We start from the raw sequence: 21004 nt of genomic DNA, 5'->3' as shown, positions 1-21004 counted from the left end.
CACAAGAGCATGCAGGGAATACCCCCAACACTTCTTCTGCACTATTCCAGTCTTTAGGTCCATGATTGTTCAACAATTTGTTTGGCTTTGTATGTTAACTCTCTTTTCAGCCACCAGGTTCCAGATGCTGACCAGACTTCCCTGGACAGATGACCCCATCAATGTGTACTGGAGCACCACTTCCTCAGAGCCCCACCCTACTAGGGAAAGAGAGAGACAGACTGAGAGTATGGATACACCAGTCAACACCCATGTTCAGCGAGGAAGCAAGTACAGAAGCCAGACCTTCCACCCTCTGCAACCCACAAGGACCCTGGATCCATACTCCCAGAGAGATAGAGAATGAGAAGGCTATCAGGGGAGGGGGTGGGATGTGGAGATCGGGTTATGGGAATTGTGCAGAATTGTACCCCTCTTAGTCTATGGTTTTGTTAATGTCTCCTTTCTTAAATAAATAAAAAAAAAGAATGTAAACCCAGATTTTGCATTTTAACTCTGCCCAGATTCCTAACTGACTCTGAATTATTCATGAAGAACCGTTCACGGATAAAGAGAAATTGTCTTGCACCTAAGGTTTAAAGAACTAATATGTCCTTATCTAATTAAAGTATTATCTACCATAAATATGCCCATGTTCAGTTAAAATCTAAATTAATTACCTCCTGTATTGGCTTAATAGTGTTGCCTAATCTTGTAGAGTAGTAAGACTGGGTGGTTTAAACAACTAAAATTAATTTTCTCAAAAGTCTGGATCAAGATATTAATATGAAATATTTATTGTGTGGCCTACAGCTTTCACACAAAGACGGTTGTCTTCTCCCTCTGTCTACACAAGCTCTTCCCTCTGTACATCTGTCCAATTTACTTATTCTTATATCGGCACTTATATTAGGGTTCATTCAAATTACTTCTTTAGAGACTATCAGTATATATATTCACCTTCTGAGGTTCTAGAATTAAGACTTCAACATTAGAATTTTTATGTGCTGAATTTTGAGTTTTGAATTTTGTGGTAAGTCATTCTAATGGTTCTAATTCACCAACTAAAAGGCACAAAGTAACTCAATGTACTGAGAAAAAGATGTGTGTATGATATATATATATATATATATATATATATATATATATATATATGTGAGTGTGTGTGTGTATAAGAAAGTTACATTCAATATAAAGAGAGAGTCAGAGTAAAAAACTGGGGCTAGGTGTTCCAAACCAATAGTAAATGGAAAATGGCAGAAAGACCTACTCTCACATGTAATGGCTTTCAGATGAGTAGCCAAGAAAGTCATGGAATATATACACAGTGGATTATTATTTAGCTATTAAGAGTGATGAATTCACCTTCTTCACCATATCTTGGATGTAGCTTGAAGGAATCATGTTAAATGAGATAAGCCAGAAAGAGAAGGATGAATATGGGATGATCTCACTTATGGACAGAGTTGAGAAATAAGAACAGAAGGGGAAAGACAAAGTAGAACTTGGAATGGGTTTAGTGTATTGCACCAAAGTAAGTGATTTGGGGGGTAGGAGTACTTTCAGGTCCTGGTGGATGATGGTTGACAAGAACTCACGCAGAAAACCAAGACATTTTATACATGTAATAACAACTGTATTTTCTGTAAACCATTAATTCCCCCAATTAAAATATCTTTAAAAAACGGGAGAGTATTCAATGAGACTCTTTATTTAAGAAGATATTCAGATGGCTAATAGGCACACAAAAAATGTTCAATGTCACAGTGTCACCTATCACAACAGAACTACAAAATAAAACAGTAATTATACACTTTACACTTGCAAAAATGTTACATATACCAGAATTGAAGTACTGGAGAGGATGTGGAAGAAAAGCAATCATTTTTTTAAATTTTTGCTCATGTTCTCACTTTTATTTTTGTTCCAACTTCAATATCACTTTATTGAGGAAATGTTGCTTTACAGAAATTTTCTTGTGCCAAGGAAACATTTCCACATTGATGCAAGATAGAAAAGAACACTTTCAAATTGTTTGTGGAAATGTAAATGGGCTCCCTTTGATTTTTTTTTTCTTTTTTATTGGTATAGTTTGAGTACAAAGAGTTTCAGTTCTACTTTAAAACTTCTCAAATTTATTAGTGAAGCTATTTTATTCTGTATTTTTGTTTTAGGGAGTCTTTTAAGTGCTGATTTATAACTGCACTGTTCAGAGTATTTTTTTCTACTTTAGTCTTGAAATATTTTATGATTCTAACAATGTGTGCACTTGTTTGTACTGTACAGTTTGTTTGCAGAATATTTATTCTTTCAATTTTTAATCATTTAATGATAATCCATAAGATAATAGGGGTACAATTCCACACAATTCCCACCACTATCCCATCCCCCCCATTGGAAGCTTTCCTGTTCTTTATTTCTCTGGGAGTATGGATCAAGATCTCTATGCAGTGCAGAAGGTAAAAAGTCTGGCTTATGTAATTATTTCTCTACTGAACATGGGCATTGTTAGGTCCATCCATACTCCCAGCCTGTTTCTATCTTTCAGTTAACCGTATGTATATATTTTCCCCATATTTGGGAGCTACTCTCTTCTCTGATCCAGCTTTCTGGTCCTATTTCCAACTCTGACACCATCTCCCCAGACAATATCTTTAGCCTACCTACATGTTAGCTGTTGGGCTCAGGCAAAAGTTAGTAAAGCCATAGGCCCCTTGAAATATATCTAAAATGGACTTCCTAGCTTTTTCCAAAATTGAAACACCAAATTTCATCTGCTCTATTATCCCAGTTTTTAATGTGGTTGGGTTTTTTTTCTTCTTGTTTTCATTATTTTAATTGCTACCAGGGTTATTGCTGGTGCTATCATTATGAATTTACCAATTATATTGGCCAACTTTTCTCTGTGTGTGTGTGTGTGTGTGTTCTCCTTTTTATTTTTCTTTAGTAGGGGATAAATTGAAAGTAGAGGGGAAGTTAGAAAGAAAGAGATACCTGAAGATCTGCTTCACTCTTCTTAAGTATCCCCTCTCATGGGTGGGGTGCAGGGACTAAGGCCTGGGTCCTTGCACTTGGTATTGTGTGAGCTCAACTGGTTGCACCACAGCCTGGTTTAATGTGGCTGCTTTTTACCGTTGTATCAGAGTTTGTGAGTATTTTATGCGTTTTGGTTATTATTGACTCTTTGTTTGATATATGGCATGTAAACATCTCCTTTCAGTAAATGGGATTATTTTCCATTATGATAATATTTCTCTTTGCTCTTCAGAAGCTTTTCAACTCAGATAATAGACTTTACCTGAAATTTTGGTCTTTCCAGTTTGTGTAACATATGGTAGCTTTCTTAATGTCTCTATTCATCAGTTTCCTCATGAGTTTTATTAGGATAGTCATAAAATGTCTGCAAATTATTTGACATTCTCCCCTCAGAAGTTAAAAGTTTGGGGCCAGGTGGTGGCACACCTGGTTGAGCACACATGTTATAGTGCTCAAGGATCCAGGTTTGAGCCCCCAGTTCCCACTGCAGGGGGAAAGCTTTGCTGTAGGAAGGTTATGGGAATGTGGTGGAGCCTGGCAGGGCTTGACCTGAGAGGTGATTCCATCCTGGTAAGTCTCACTCTCTATGGAGGGGTTGAGCAAAAGGGGGACACATAAACCTCAAAAGGTTGGCTGCCATATAAGTCTTCCCTGCCTCACAAAACATCCTGCGTCTTCCAGCCTCTGAGAGCCAGCATTCCTTAAAGCATTAAGCCCGATCCACCCTGCATTCCCTGATACTATTGCCAGTCCTTTTATTACCTACATATAAATATTCTGCTTTGTCTTACAGATGACTAAAGGTCTCCTTCCTAATTCCCCACAGGGTACTGCTAATCCTACCAGTTGAACCTCTAGCAACAGTTGCTGGGGAGGTCCATACCATTCCCAGCCCCCTTTGTCTTTTCTCTGCCCCTTTCCTAACCATGTATGGTATTGTCAATCCACTTCCATTTCTGTCTTGTTTCTTCTGTGTCCTGAGGTGGAGGAGGGCGGGGGTGCAAACTGAGAAGCAGCCGCAGGCCATTGTGGTTTGCGCCAAGTGGCTTAACCAGGTGTGCTATAGCCTGACTCTGGAGTGTTCGAATGAATAAAGATTTGCATTGCCCTGCTGTCACAAGCTTGGTTCCTGGGTCATCTCTCTCTCTCTCTCTCTCTCACAACACTAGCCGGACACTTTGCAAGTGGTGAAGCAGTGCTGCAGGTGTCTCTCTGTCTCTCTCCCTCTTTATGTGCCCTATCCTCTCAATTTCTGGCTGTCTCTATCCAATAAAGATAGTTTAAAAGTAAAGAAGTTGAAAGCTATCCCGCTATTTTTAATATGAACTATCCTTGCTTCTACAGAGTAGAATGTATTATAAGTAACTGTTATAATTATGAACACAGTTACAAATGATGATGCAATGGTGCAACTTCTCCTTGGCTCTTCTTAAAATCTGTACCTAGAAAATTCTGAGCTGTTGTGTAAATTAATGAACCAAATACACAGAATCTTCCATGTTGAATAATTCTGAGAGAATATCTATAAAGATACAATAATACCTGAAGATCCCCAGCTGTCTCCAGCCCTACCTATATGAAGTTTCCTAGCATAGCTGCACATTTCAGTGTATGAGCATTCAGATGACTCCATAACCAGTTTCTGAACCAACCAGAATGACTCTGAGTAGATGAAGAATATCTTACATATTCTTAGTAGACTTAAGAATATCTTAAGTCTTTCACAAATCATAGACTTCAGGTCAAGAATAACTGTTTTGACAACTAAAATACTATTTAAAAGGTACAGAGTTTGGGTTACAGTGATTGAATGTTACCACAATAAAAGCAAAAACAAAGGCTATTATACTAGAATACGAAAGAAAAAGGATATATCAAAAATTGGTGAGCCAAGAAGAATCTGATTATGAAAGTCTAAGAGAAAGCTTCCTAAAGAAAGCATACTATATAGTTAAAAGAAGTCTAGCAGGATTATCACCATACAATAAATTAAAAATGGAAAATATGCCCAAGTAAACTAATCTCCAAGTACAGGAATTCCTAAATAATTTGAAGATGTCATATTGTCTTTTCTTTTTTTCTTTTTACCAGTTGGTAGTGAAATTCAAAAAAGGATAGTGAAAAAGTAATGAACTACCTATAAATTATATATAATGAAGCTGAGACTCTCTAGATTTGAAAATTAAGTGTTGAAAAAAAACTGCCTCACAAGTGGACCAGAGAGACTAGTTCACTGACTATAGGGTAAATGCCTTACTATATGCACAGTCCAGGATTAAGTCTCAGCACCAATTTGGAGTGCCATGGCACTGATCACAGCTCTGATGATATAACCTCTCTTTTGCTTTCATCTCTCTCTCTTTATCTCTCTCTATATATCTCTATCTCTCTGCCTTTCTCTCTCCCTCTCTCTCTCTCTCATCTCTTCTTCTTTCTCTTCCTCTGTATATAAATGAAAAAGCTTCTCAGAATCAGAGAACTCACACATGTATGAGGCCTTGACTCACTAGAATAAATAAAATAAAATGAAAATTAAATAGATGGAAGTGATGACTGCACAATGTCCATAAACTACATGTTTATTTTATGTTTCAAATTGCAAAGGATGCCAAAATTAATAAATAGTCTCTTCTTTCTTTTTATTGGCACTAAAGTTATTGTTGGAGGTTGGTGTCTGCACAAAGAATATATTACTCTGAGTGGCCTTTTTTTATAGAGTCATAGAAAAATTGAGAGGGAGAGAAGAGACAAAGAGGGAGAGAAAAAGAGAGACACCTGCAGCACTATTTCACCTCTCTCAAAGCTTCCCTTCTGCATCTGGAACCTGGGTCCTTATGCATAGTAATGTATATGCTCTATTGGGTGCACTAACACTTGACCCCAAGAAATGACTTTCTTAAAACATATAAGTTCATGATGTTTCAGAAAAATAATATCTAAGTACCCAAGTGAGTGGATTTAGAATCTGAAAAAAAAAATTAAGGTGGTTCCCTCAAACAAAAAAAGAAAAGAAGTCTCCTCTATTGATTTAAGAACATGCCTTGAAATCCTCTTCATTAAATACTTAGGTTTCTAATATTTTAAGCATGGCTTTCTATAACTGACTTATGGAAAACCAAAGATAACCAAAGCTAATGTCAATGAGATTTGTGGATGTGACATTTGTCCAGTGGAATTCATCTAAGAACATTCGTAAAAGGCTCATAAAGTTTGTAAAAGAAGTGTATTGTGTATATAAACCTCAACAGTCTAGCCAAAATGTGGTAGAAACAATATAAAATTAAGAGACCTATATATTTCACTATGAACTAGAAAACCATGCAGCCAAAAACACAAGTAATTTCTTGTGAGAAAGGGAAGAGTGTCTCCGAGTGCAGAGCTCAATGGTAGACAATCATTCTCAGATACAAGGACTGAGCTGTAACTGGCAAGAAGAGATAATTAAATTTTAGACCAGTGATCCTCTGTAACTCCCATTTATTTTGTGGATAAAAAAGTATTCCTCTTCCAGGTCTTCAGACAGAGAGGGGTTCTACTCAAAGGGATATACTCAAGGATGAGAAACTTTATCAATCCTGAGTCTGATTTAGACATCTTCAAAGTGGAGCCTAAAGTCCTAATAAGTGAGACTTATTAGGCAGTTGTTGGCAGTTGTTGACTATGTGGGTCATAGTCTGTCTGGAGCCGCATGGGCAGTTCGGGTCGTCTCTGGCTCCCCAGCGATGGAACATAGCGGCACACCGGCCATGGCCTGTGCGATAGCGATTGAGGAGGGCCCAATCAAAACGTGCTAGGTCAAAGCCGGGTTGACGCTTGCAGGGGTCTGTGATGAGGTGTTTGTTCTTAATGATTGCATGTTATTTTAATAAAATGGTGGAATCTGACACTTTTCTTTTTTAACATGAACCGGTCAAAAGGTCAGGCTTCAGATAACATTAAAAACAGATAATATGACACTACATATGAGAGCTGAAAAGTTTTATTTGGTTTACTCTGTTTTTTTAAATTTATTTATTTTTGATTTCGGTGTTATCACTGGGCTGGGTGTGAATCCACTGCTCCTGAGGCCTTTTTTTTTTTTTTTTTTGACTAGGACAGAGAGAAATTAACTGGGAGAGAAAGATAAATACCTGCAGACCTGCTTCATCACTTGTGAGGCAACCTCTCTGCAGGTGGGGAGCCAGGGATTTGAACTGGGATGCTTGAGCCGGTCCTTGCATTTCATACTATGTGCGTTTAACCCAGTGTGCCACCACCTAGCCCCTTTGGCTCTCTTGAGACTTTCATGTCAAAGTCTACCCATCCTGAGGCCATCAACTTAGAAAAATCATGAAAATAAATTATATAGAGTTAGATATGTCTAAAGAAACTCAGTAGGGGTCCAGGCAGTGGTGCACCTGGTTAGGTGCACAGGTTACAGCGAACAAGGGCCTGGGTTCAAGCCACTGGTCCCCACCTGCAAGAGGAAGCTTCATGAGTGTTGAAGCAAGGCTGGAGGTGTCTTTCTGTCTCTCTCCTTCTCTATCTCTTCCTTCCTTTTCAATTTTTCCCTGTATCTATCCAGTAATAATAAAAAAGAATAATTTTTTTAAAAAAGAACCTCAGTAAAGTAAGACAGCAGATATGTAAGAGTGAATAAGTCTTCAAGTTCCCCACAATGTCAGACAATGACACTGACCACTCTTCATGTGAAAACCCAAAACAGAATTGCTTTTCTTTCTTTTTTAAAAATTAATTTATTTGGGAGTCGGGCTGTAGCGCAGCAGGCTAAGCGCAGGTGGCGCAAAGCACAAGGACCGGCATAAGTATCCCGGTTCGAACCCCGGCTCCCCACCTGCAGGGGAGTAGCTTCACAGGCGGTGAAGCAGGTCTGCAGGTGTCTTATCTTTCTCTCCTCCTCTCTGTCTTCCCCTCCTCTCTCCATTTCTCTCTGTCCTATCCAACAATGACAACAACAATAATAACTACAGGAATAAAACAACAAGGGCAACAAAGTAAATAAATAAAATAAATATTTTTTAAAAACTTAATTTATTTGTTTATTCCCTTTTGTTGCCCTTGTTTTATTATTGTAGTTATTATTGATGAAGTTGTTGTTGGATAGGACAGAGAGAAATGGAGAAAGGAGGGGAAGACAGAGAGGGGGAGAGAAAGACAGACACCTGCAGACCTGCTTCACCGCCTGTGAAGTGACTCCTCTGCACATGGGAAGCCAAGGGCTCAAACCGGGATCCTTACACAGGTCCTTGCTTTGCACCACCTGCTCTTAACCTGCTGCACTACCATCCAACTCCCAAAACAGAATTTCTTAACTAAGAAAATTCTAAATTCTTGAGCCATAGAAATCATGACTAATAAATGATTTTTATGATTTCAAGCCATTACATTTAAAATTATTTTTCTTGCAAAAATAGATAATTAATTCAAGTAATTACCTCAGAGTTTGTCGTGAGAATTAAATTAGAGTTAATAATTAACATAATGCTAGATATACAGTAAGCACTAAGTAAATACTGATTGTTAATACTGGATACGATTCAGGGCAAAACTAAGAAGGAAAGAGGGATCAGTATCCAGTAAATGGGAAAGGAAAGAAGAGTATATACATTGAGAGAGGTCTGGCTAGATTACAATGATGACTTGCTAACAGTAAAGAAATGTTTTTACTGATCTGTTATATGTGAATGTGGGGAAGCCTAGGCCAGTATTTGACAATTCAATAACAGATATTACAGAGGGTCAGTCCTTGGTTATAAGACTAGCAAGTGACACTGATTTTAAATTACAACTGTTTCTCATTTTCATTTTATTTATTTATTTACTGTATTTCTTGTATATAAGAGAGTGATTCACAAATGATTGAAAGTATGTTTGTGTATGCAGAGGAGCAACTTGGGTTATAATAAGCGATGTGCTTAGAGAGCTATCATTCTTACTAGTGGCCCTCTTACTGTTCACCTAACATGATTTTATAAACTGCTAGGGAGTTGGTAAATATCATGTGAAAATTTATGGAGCCAGAAGAAAAATACATTATTGATTTTTAAAAGGGAGTAAAAATACAATCTAATAAGATCATTTTCTGGATACTATTTCCATTTTAGATTCCACTAGTCAGAATGGATGTCTGGTAGGAGTGGGGTTCGTAGTAATAAAAGAAGTCAAAAAGGAGCAAAATACAATTCATGCAGGGTTCAAAGAAAGTAACTAATCTTTGTTCTAAATAAAACATGGGATCCTCACATTAGAGAAGATCACTGATCAATTAGCCAGGGACAAACACCAGAGCAAGTAAATGAGTTCCCTCGGTAAATCTGAATTTTAAAATATAAAAACTTTCCTTAAGCTGAACTATAATTCAAAGTATTTTTGAAGTTTTCATACTCGAAAATAATAGGCCATGATGACTGATATGATGAAACAATGCTTTGAAACACACACCCTTCTTATTTTTGAAACAGACTTTGTGCATTGCTGGGAAAGATGCATTGAAAATCTTGGATTTGGTGAAAGGATGAGTCACCAATTGATGTTATTTTATTAGCTTGTGAAACAGGCTGTATTAGGCTTTATAAAAAACAAACTTTTTTTTCTCTTGCCTTTGAGTCTAAATACACTAGGCAGTGACTTTTAAACTTCTGTCATTATTTGCAGGAATCATTCAGTGAATTTTACCTTGTCACCCAAAATATGCACTACACACACACACACACACACACACACACACATACACACATCCTTTATAATTAACATTTCATGAAACAAAGCCCTCCTAGCCATGTGCACAGTCTTCTGTTCAACTTATTTTCTATTATATTCAAGGTATTGTATTCTAAATGTTTCATTTGTAATGCAGGTTAGGGCTTAGTCAATGAATTGTGTGATCCACTCATGGATAGATGAATGATACTTAAAATATCAATGCACCGCAAGTATTCCCTGGTCCATTTTGAAGTTAATTTTGTCACGTCCATAATATGTTGGTTAGAATTTCACTCAGTAAATGCATTCGATTTAAAGTTCTACCTTTCTGAGATTAACTAGTATTTCCATTCATTCAACGCTTTTTATCATCCCAATATAACTTTCTTTTTTTTTTTTTAAATTTTTTATTTAAGAAAGGATTAGTGAACAAAAGCATAAGGTAGGAGGGGTACAACTCCACACAATTCCCAACACCCAATCCCCATAACCCACCCCCTCCCCTGATAGCTTTCCCATTCTCTATCCCTCTGGGAGCATGGACCCAGGGTCGTTGAGGGTTGCAGAAGGTAGAAGGTCTGGCTTCTGTAATTGCTTCCCCGCTGAACATGGACGTTGACTGGTCGGTCCATACCCCCAGTCTGCCTCTCTCTTTCCCTAGTAGGGTGTGACTCTGGGGAAGCTGAGCTCCAGGACACATTGGTGGGGTCTTCAATCCAGGGAAGCCTAGCCAGCATCCTGGTGGCATCTGGAACCTGGTGATTGAAAAGAGAGTTAACATATGAAGCCAAACAATTTGTTGAGCAATCATGGATCCCAAGCTTGGAATAGTGGAGAGGAAGTGTTAGGGAGGTACTCACTGCAAACTCTAGTGTAGTCCTGCTTTCAGGTATATATTTTGCAGTAGTTTATGGATACGTGTGCACATAAGCTCTCTCTCACAGAAACTGGTGTATATCTAGGTTATGGGACTTTGTTAGAAAGTGAACTACCTGAGATGAAATTAGAGTGTACTATTAAAGGAAAGGTCTCAGCCGAGTAATGAAGCTGAAGGGTTGTCATTCCACACGTGAAGTCTCTGGATACATTCTGAGGTGAAGCATGTTGAGGTAGCAATCGTTGCTTTGGTTAGGTTGTGATCGGCAGATGCAATGTTATTTGGTTTGGATTGGGAGATGCATACGGGAAAGTGGGCCCGATCCAAGGGTTCCAGGACTGGGGGAAGTAGGGGCTCTATAGTGAAGATGTGAGGTTCCTGCTGTCTTAGGGTTCAAAAAGACACTCAATAGTTAATATTATCATCACATTATTTGTTAATTGGGTTAACTTTGAAAAGTCCCTTTGTTATGGTTTGCTGGACAGTACCCAGTATCTTGTATATAGCTGTGCTATTGGAAGCTTCTAATCTACTTGGTCTAGGCTTTTGAGAGAGTCCGCATATCAAATACGTAGCCTATATATTAAAAAGATTCAGTTTGTCTTTTGAGAAACTTTGAGACATACAATTGATTTCCCCCTCTCATATTAATTAGCTACTGATTTATATGTCTACATTTTGCTAGGAGTGTACATAAACACCATTCCCACCACCAAAGGACTGTGACCCATCCCTCCCGCCCACTCCCACCCCCCACTGGCCCAGGAAGCTACATGCCTACCCCTCACCACTGGGTTTTTACTTTGGTGCCCTACTTACAATTTGATCAGGTCCTGCTTTTAGTTTCCCTTTCAGATCTTCTTAGTCAGCTTCTGTTGATGAGTGGGATCATCCCATACTCATCTTTATCTTTCTGACTTAGTTCACTTAACATAATTCCTTCTAGCTCTGTCCAAGATGGGTCAGAGAAGGTGGGTTCATTGTTCTTGATAGCTGCATAGTATTCCATTGTGTATATATACCACAGCTTTCTCAGCCACTCATCTGTTGTTGGGCACCTGGGTTGCTTCCAGAGATATTGGTCTGTAGTTTTCCTTTTTTGTTCTGTCCCTATCAGCTTTTGGTATCAGGGTGATGTTGGCTTCATAAAAGGTGGAAGGGAGTATTCCTGTTTCTTCAATCTTATGGAATAGCTTAAGAAGTATGGGTATGAACTGTTTCCTGAAAGTTTTGTAGAATTCATTTGTGAAGCCATCTGGTCCAGGACTTTTGTTGTTGGGGAGATTCTTAATAACGGTTTCAATTTCTTTGTCTGTGATTGGTGCATTTAGATTTTGTAGTTCTTCTTGGTTCAGTTTTGGAAGTGCATAGGTTTCTAGGAATTGTTCCATTTCTTCCAGATTCTCTAGCTTGGTGGCATATAGTTCTTTATAGAAGTTTCGCAGAATTCTCTGGATTTCTGTGGTGTCAGTTGTGATATCTCCTGCATCGTTTACAATTCTATTAATTTGAGTCTTCTCTCTTTTTTGTTTGGTGAGCCTGGCTAGGGGTTTGTCAATTTTGTTTAATCTTTCAAAGAACCAACATTTGGCTTCATTGATCTTTTGTATGGTTCTTTTATTTTCGATGTTGTTTATTTCTGCTCTAACTTTAGTAATTTCTGTCTTTCTGGTTGCTTTAGGGTTCCTTTGTTCCTCTTCCTCTAAGTCCTTGAGGTGTGTAGTAAGGTCGTTCATTTGGGCTTCTTCTTGGTGTTTAATATGTGATTGTATGGCTATAAGTTTCCCTCTCAGTACTGCTTTCGCTGTGTCCCAAATATTTTGATAGGTTGTGTCTTCATTTTCATTAGTTTCCAGGAACATTTGAATTTCCTGTTTGAGTGAGTCTCTGACCCAGTGGTTCTTAAGGAGCATGTTGTTTAGTTTCCAAATTCTATGTCTTTTAATAATTTTCCGTTTGTTGTTAAAAGTTAGTTTTACTCCACTGTGGTCTGAGAAGATACTTGGGATGATTTCAATGCTCTTGAATTTATTGATGCTGTCTTTGTGGCCTAACATGTGGTCTATCCTTGAGTATGTGTTATGTGGATTTGAAAAGAAGGTGTATTCCAGTTTTTTGGGGTGGAGGAGTCTGAAAATGTCCAAGAGGTCTAGTCTGTCAATCTCTTCATTCAATTCTCTTGTATCTTTATTGGTTCTCTGCTTTGTTGATCTGTCTAAGTGTGAGAGTGGGGTATTGAAGTCTCCCACTATTATTGTATTACTATTGATGTATTTTTGAAATTCTTTCAGTAGGTGTTTAATGTATTTAGATGGTCCCTCGTTGGGTGCATAGATGTTAATAATTGTTAAGTCTTCTTGGCTGATTGATCCTCTAATCATTATGTAATGTCCTTGCCTATCTTTTATTACTTTATTTAATTTAAAATCTATCGTGTCTGAGATGAGAATGGCTGTTCCTGCCCTTTTTTGTGGACCGTTAGCCTGTATGATAGTTTTCCATCCTTTCACTTTAAGTCTGTGTTTATCTTGTTGTGACAGATGGGATTCTTGCAAGCAGCATATGGTTGGGTTATGTTTTCTGATCCATCCCCCCACCCTGTGCCTTTTGATGGGTGAGTTTAAGCCATTGACATTTATTGATATTATGGATTTAATGTATTGTAGTGCCATTGTTCTAAAAAACGATTTGTTTACTCTGATATATTACAAGTATTATAGTGATGTTCTTGTTTATAAGAGGTCTTTTAGTACCTCTTTCAGGGCCGGCTTGGTGATAGTTGCCTCCTTTAACTGTTGTTTGTCTAAGAAGGTTTTGATCCCTCCATCTAGCTTGAATGAAAGTCTAGCAGGATATATTATCCTTGGTTGAAACCCTTTTTCATTCAGGGCTCGATAGATATCTTGCCACTCCCTTCTGGCTTTTAGAGTTTGAGTGGAGAAATCTGCAGGAAGTCTTATGGGTTTTCCCCTGTATGTGACTTTTTGTTTCTCTCTTGCAGCCTTTAGGATCCTTTCTTTATCCTTACTTCTTCTCATTGTGACTATGATGTGTCTTGGTGTTTTCAGGTCTGGGTTGATTCTGTTTGGTACTCTCTGGGCCTCTTGCACCTTGATATCCTTTCTGTTATTCAGGTCTGGGAAATTTTCTTGTATTATTTCCTCTAGAATGTTTGCTTCCCCTTCCTCTCTTTTTTCCTCTGGCAGGCCAATTATACGAATGTTACTTCTTTTGAGATCATCCCATATGTCTCTGTTGTTGTTTTCAGTGTCTCTCAATCTCTTTTTAAGCTCTTTCACCTCTTTCTTAGTTTTCTCTAACTCATCCTCTGTCTGACTAATTCTGTTTTCTGCTTCTGTTAGTCTGCTTTCCCTTGCCTCAGCTTCTTTCTTCATTACAGCTATTTCAGCTTTCAGTTCTCTAATTGTCTCAAGATAATCAGTATTTTCCTTGGGTGTCTCAACTGTTGTTTCCCTAATACTGCCATTCCTTTCCTCCAATGTTGTTTTCATTTCTGTGATTAATAAGTTTATTATTGCTTGCATACTTTTCTTATCTATGGTTACTTCTGATTGATTTATGGTTTCTTCTGGGCTCTTGTCTTCATTCATTGGGGTAGCAGTTTTATTTGTTTTTAATCTACCCATTTTTTTTAATTTATGTGTTTCTCTCTCTTTTTTTTTTTAATGCTCTGTTGTTCCTCAGTTGTTGTGTTTTGAGCACAAGTAGCACTGTACTAAATACCTTTATGACAATTGCACTCACCAACCTCCGGAATTACAGTAGCAACTGAAGTAAGTATTGAAGGAGTTTAATCGTTACCAGTTAGCCAAAAAATTTCTCCAGTCCGTGAAAAAATAGTAACCAAATCCCAGTGAAGAAAGAGAAAAGAAAGAGAGGATAGCAAGAATAGACAGTTATGCAAATCTACTATCCAGTGTATATTCTAGGGGTAACAAGAGTGTAAAGGGAACTAGAGCAGAGATACACACATAGAGAGTCCACTCTGGGTCAGATTTCTTCCCCAAAGTAATTCACAAATTCAGAAAGGCAAAGAAGAATGAAGTGTATGACAAGATAAAAAATAATAATAATAATAAAAAATAAAAAAAAGAGATAGAGAGAGATAAGAGAGAGAAAAGGGAGAATATAAGAAGAAGGGTTGTAATTAAAGAGCAGTGCGAGGAACTTCCCAAATATGTATCAGTGAGTTTAAAAAACAAAACAAAACAAAACAAAAAACCCTGTTTGGTGGTATGGGGTATCCTGCTAGTAGCTGGTCCCAGGCACTGCTTATGGTGGGGGGGGGGAGCGGCGGGAAGGATGTATGCTTGAAAATTAAAAGGAAGAAAAAAGAATTTTTTTCCCCTACTCTAATTCTTAACCCAAATTAAGTTATAGACACCTCCTTGGTATGACCGCTGTGGCCCCTTATTGGCTGGCCTGCTAAAGGCAGAAAATCCTATTGTTTACACGAGATGTGTCCGGAGCTCAAAGGCTAGCAGCTTCTCCGTCGTCCGCCATCTTCCGGGAAACCCCCCCTCTCCAGACTTTTTTAAAGGATTTCTCAAAAATGAAAACTAGCTCCAAATCCTTTGATCCAATGAGAGCTATACTCAAGAAGTCTTTGGATCTGCTCTCAGGGTCGCGGTGGACCCTGGATTCTCCCAAGAGGAAGCCCCCAAGCTAAAGTGCTCTCTCCGGGTCCTCTGCCCGCCACGCTCTGCAACCGGCAGAGGAGCCGCCTTCCTGGGCGGGCGGAGGACAATGCCCGGCGCACTCTCCTTGCCCGGCGCCCTGGGAATTCTGGAGCCCCGCTAGTCCGTGTCACCTTTACTCTAATTCTTAACCCAAATTAAATTGTACCCACTCTTTGGTGTCACCCCTTATTAACTGGCCTGCTAAAGGCAGAAAATCCTACCGTTGCCGACGATGTGGTCAGAGCGCTCGCTGTCAGCAACTTCTCAGGCCGCCATCTTCCTCTCCCTCCCAATATAACTTTCATATGTAAAATGTGCCAGACTTACAGGTATGAAAAATAAAATAGAAAACCATACAAACACAGTGCAACTTTCAGTGAATTTAACCCCCCCCAAAAGTAATAAAGTAATTTTAAATAACTTTATAAACACAGTCAAAACAACATAATCACTATAAATGAAACAATAAAATTCTTGGATAAATAAAAATATTAATCATGCTAGAAAATTACTTAGAAGGAGTGTCCAAAGAAGGTTTTCCTGCAACTATAATGTTTAAGTCTTGTGCTATGCTGTTGTTCTCCAATATCTGGGAGCTAATTAAAGTAGTTATAATTGGGGCCATGTTTCCCTAATCAAGTATATTTCTTCTCAGCTGCCTTTATCACTAAGTGTCGTTAAGTGACCATAAAGTCTGGTCAAATGTATGTGAACAGAAGCAATCTGTGCTATTTCTGGATATTAATCTTTTAAAATTTATTTACTTATTGGATGGAGACAAGAAATTGAGAGAAGGAAAGGTAGAGAGGGAGAGAGAGAACTAGGCACCTGAAGCGCCTTTTCACAGCTCAGAAGCTTCTCCCTTGCAGGTGGGGATTAGAGGGTTGAAATGGAGTCTTTGTGCAAATCCCCCAGATACTGTTATCTTTAAAGTTATTACAATAAGAACACTTAACATGAGATCTACCTTCTTAAAAGATTATACAATTACTTTTTTAACTTTTCCCCTTTACGTAAGATGGCAGAATGTGACATTTTGATCCAGAAATTCAAAATAAAGCCCTGGGAGAGAATCTCTGATCTATTCACCAAATTAAAACCATAAATGTGACTTTGAGCTGTCACGAGAAAAGAAAAGAATTTTGTTAGTCCACAGTATTTTACACATATGTGCTTTTGCTCCAAAATAAAATAGAACAGGAGATAAAAATTGAGAGCATCTACCCATTTAAAGCATTAGGGTTTAGGTTGGGGTTGAAGGGATAGGAAAGTTAAATAAAAGCCCCAAAGGTGCTCTAGTCTTTCCAGGAAACAAAAGAATCCTAAGTGCCTGATTTAATACATGAATAAAGACTAAAGATAACTTAAATAAGACAGGAAAAAACAAACCTAACAGAAGTTGTTTTTTGAATAAAACTGATAATTTTGTCAAAGTAAATAAGGAAGACTCCATGACACTATGTGGTAAATACATTAAATAATGCCCGGAATGTATTACATGCTTAGCTCTTTCTGTGGTTTACTCTAAATCTTCAAACAATATTATTCCCTCATTTTTTTCTGTATTTTCCAACAGTTATCAAAGCATTTTTTGTTTTTGTTTATAGAGATAGAGAGAAATTGAAAGGGGGAGTGGGTTAGAAAGGGAGAAAGAGAGAGAGACACCTGCAGCATTGCAGCACTGCTCTGAAGCTTCCTTGTAGATAGAAGCAGGGGTTTGAACCAGGGTTCTTGTGCATAGTGATGTGTGACATCTACCAGTTGCACTACCCCTGGGGCCCTATTCTTGTTCTAGAGACTCAGCAGGCAGTAGTTTTGAACAATTTTGACTATCTAGTGGTTTATCCGTGTATCGATTAAATGATTCACTTCCAAAGTCACATGGTACTAATGCTTGTAAATCTTTGTCCTGTATGAAGGTTAATGTTTTCTCCAAATCTACACAAAGGGCATATCCATAGAGATGCTGTGAATTTTGTTTGCACTAAATACGCACATCATTGCTTTAATGATTATTTAGGACAATTAATGTCAATAGTCATTTATTTTTATTGTTATGAAGCAAAATTAGTTCTACTCCAGTCAGTTCAAAACCACAAACAATATAATCCAATTCACTTTCACTTCTGTAGCTTATTTTAGCTGATTTTTATGCAAAACCTGCCAGTAAATCAAATTTAATATTTAATACTTTAATATCTGTGAGGAAAAAGGTTCTGTTTTTATTTTAATGTCAATACGTCCAGCTTGTATTGGTCTTTAAAATGATTTGCAGCATACCCCACTGGCATGAAGAGATTTAAAAAATTTAAGAATAATAAAACAAAATCTTTTTTCATTGATAGAAATTTCCAGCTGTTTTCTCAAAACTATCAAATATAATGAAAGGGGAATGAAGGGTTCAAACAAAAAGATTGCCTAATTAGCTGGATGCATTTGAAATCATGCCACAGGTCTGTAGACAGGAGGCAAAACAGGCTGCTATTTTTCCACAAGGAAGAAATCTTAGGAGCACTATAATTTACCTTCCATTATTTTTAGCAGGAGTTGTGTGAGGACTAACTGCAGGGCTCTAAGTTATCAGCATTCTAGAAAGATGTTTTCACATTTTCTTTTCATTGTACTAATGAAAATCTGTAGCAAACCTATTTAAATGCACTAATAATTTCTTTGGGATAGCAACATAAAAATTATTTTAGCAATTTGGATGGAACTTGATTCATAACTTTAAATAGTGACTGTTATTCCACTAAACTTAAAGAACAAACAACAAAACATTCACTTCTCTGACAAACAGCTCAGCTGAGGCATCACTTTGAGGGACTAACACACCTCATAAACTATGAGTAGGTGCAGGAGGAAAAAACAGGATGTAGCATTTTGAATAACTGGACCATTGATTAAGCCTTAACCTTAACTTTGTCTCCTGAAAAAATGTACAGTCCATTAAACTTCTCTCCAAAGAAACAGCAGACATAGTTTTATAGAAATATACTACAGTGGTCATACATTGCCAACTGGAACCTTCTAGAAGCAAATCATCTTTCATAATTGAGTTTTCCTGATAAGCTTATTATACTTAACATATTCAATTTGAACTCTATGAACTTTCTTTAAAAGAATATATAGACAAGAATTTACTCTTCAATAATGATTCAAAGCCGTCACTTTGAAAAACAGTCACCTTGCTTCGCTATAATATAGAGATATCTCAGTCTACTGCCTTCACCAAAGATAACACTAGATGACCCTGAGCTTTGTATTTTTGAGTCATTGTATATAGTAATGATTTCCTTATCTCCCAATGGTCCCTGCTTTTTAGTCTTACAAAGAAAGTTCAATGTGATTTTAGAGTTTGTAAAAACCATTCTGAATCCTCATTGTGTCTTGGTAGTACTAACTTCCTTAATTTTGGGACTTTAGCATTCTCATATGTGTAACAGCATACTAATATGAAAAACTTAAGATGAATTCTTAAGAACAGATTTTGCCAGAGTGATGGTCCTCTCTCTCTCTCTCTCTCTGTCTGTCTTTCTGTCTCTCTCTCTCTCTCCCTTTCTCTCCTCCTCTCAATAAATACTTCTTTAAAAGAGAAGGAGGGTGGGAAACTATCCAGGGGAAAAGAGTTTGACTCAGAAACTTGAGGTCCTTAGTCAAATCCTTCTGTACCACTCACTCATTAAAATAAAATGAATAAAATATTAGAAAGGTGAGGAGAGGAGGGAGAAAAAGATTTCTTGGATTGAGAATTGTTTTACAAAAAGGAACAATGTTTACTGTATTCTCTTGCTGTCAAAAGAGGTGATGGAAAGTAAATGGTAACCAAAGACATTTATTCTTTCTCTTAGCCATATGCTGAACTATGATGTAATCCCTTATAATCTGCTTTAGAGATCTCAAACAAATAAGTAAGAAACTGGCTACCAAATGCTGATAGATTTAAATATCTGGCCAGTTGAGACTGATAAGTCTTTCTTTTTATCTTCTTCATTTTCCCGTAATTTATCTCTCATCCTGTGCTATAAGTTCATATATATATATATATATATATATATATATATATATATATATATATATATATATGCCCCAGAGTTATCACTGGGGGCTTGGTGCATGCACTACAAATCCACTGCTCCTGGAAACCTTTTTTTCCCATTTTAGCTGTTGTTGCTGTCATTGTGTCATTGTTGTTAGATAGAACAGAAAGAAATTGAGAGAGATGGAGAAGACAGAGAGGAGAAGAGAAAGATAGACACCTGCAGACCTGCACCACTGATTGTGAAGTGACCCCGCTGCAGGTGTGCTGGGATGAGCTTCACTGACAGGACACAGACAATCTGTCTGGGTGGTACGCATTTCAGTCCTTATTCATGCAGAACGCAACACAATCTAAGCCAAGCTAAGCTAAACTCAACTAAACTAAAAACTCACAATCCTGTTCTCATATATACAGCCAAGTAGGGTGTAAACAGGATGTGATATAGAGTGGGTGGAGCAAAAGGGATTGGTGAAAATCAGGGTGTGACAAGGAGAGGGGGCGGAGCAGGTGATAATTCTATCACTAAACCATCAATGTCCTGGAGGGAGGGTGGTGCTTAGTTAACAGTGGTTTATGTAAATAGACAGCAACTTTAAGTGGGATCAAACCAATGCCATGCAGGCATGCTGGTGCTTAGTTAACAGTGGTTATGTATTAAGCAGGGGGGATTAAACCAAATGAAACAGAAGGGTTTTTAGAAGCAGAATTAGAAGCATACAAACAATTCCCCCTTTCTTTTTAACTAATGGCCATAGTATCAAGAGTGTGGGGTGAACAGAAACCTATATCATACAGGCATTTTCAAAAGAACTGGCATAAGACATGGAGGAACAAAATAGGAGAGCAGCAAGAACCAGTGTGATGCCAAGAGGAGGCCTGAGGGGGGCGTTTTCTGCCTCAAAGGGCAAAGCCTAGCAGGAGAAAGGGCATTTCTTGCCTCTGGGGGCATCTATTGCCTCAAAGGGCATTTCCTGCCTCTGTGGGCATGACCTAGTAAGGAGGGGGAGTTTCCTGGCTCTGGGGGCAGGGCCTGCAGGCGAGGGGCCATGGCCTATAGAGTCCCAATGTAGCTGGCTGCAGTCAGTCTTTGAGAAACCCAGCAGCGTAAAAGGAAACTGCTGTAAAGTTGTGTAAAGTGTCCAAGAGGTATACCAGTAAGTCCAATGGAAGTGTCAGTCAAAAGTAGATGACCACGGAAGAAATGCCAGGGGATGAAACACTGCACGTCTGTCTCGATGGGGAATGTCAGCCATCGGAATTCTGCTTTTCTGTAGAGAGTGAGCTTTGGAGTCTGTGAATCTGTTTCTTCAGGTCATGCCAGGTCACATCATTGGTTTCCGGGGGTGCGTTGTAGTCATGCCATCTTGTGGGCGATGTCAGAGAACAGGGGTCCAAATGGATTTCGGGGGATTTCATTTGAGCAGATGCTTTTTCATGTGAAGACTTGACAGCTGAAATTCACTTACTTGTCAAACAAAACTTGTAGCAGATTAGAAGTTTACTATAATTGATAACTCCATTATAATTGGAAGTCCTTTCTAGTATGATTTCAAGGTTGTTTAAACTCAATAAAATGTAGAAAGGTAAACAGAAGAACCACAGTTAGAAGCCTCATCCTTGAAAATAATTAACATAATCATTGCACTATCTGCCCTGCCCATAACTCATACC

The sequence above is a fragment of the Erinaceus europaeus genome, chromosome 1, assembly GCF_950295315.1.
Source record: "Erinaceus europaeus chromosome 1, mEriEur2.1, whole genome shotgun sequence".
NCBI classification, from domain to species: Eukaryota; Metazoa; Chordata; class Mammalia; order Eulipotyphla; family Erinaceidae; genus Erinaceus; species Erinaceus europaeus.
Note: the sequence above shows the minus strand (reverse complement) of the source record.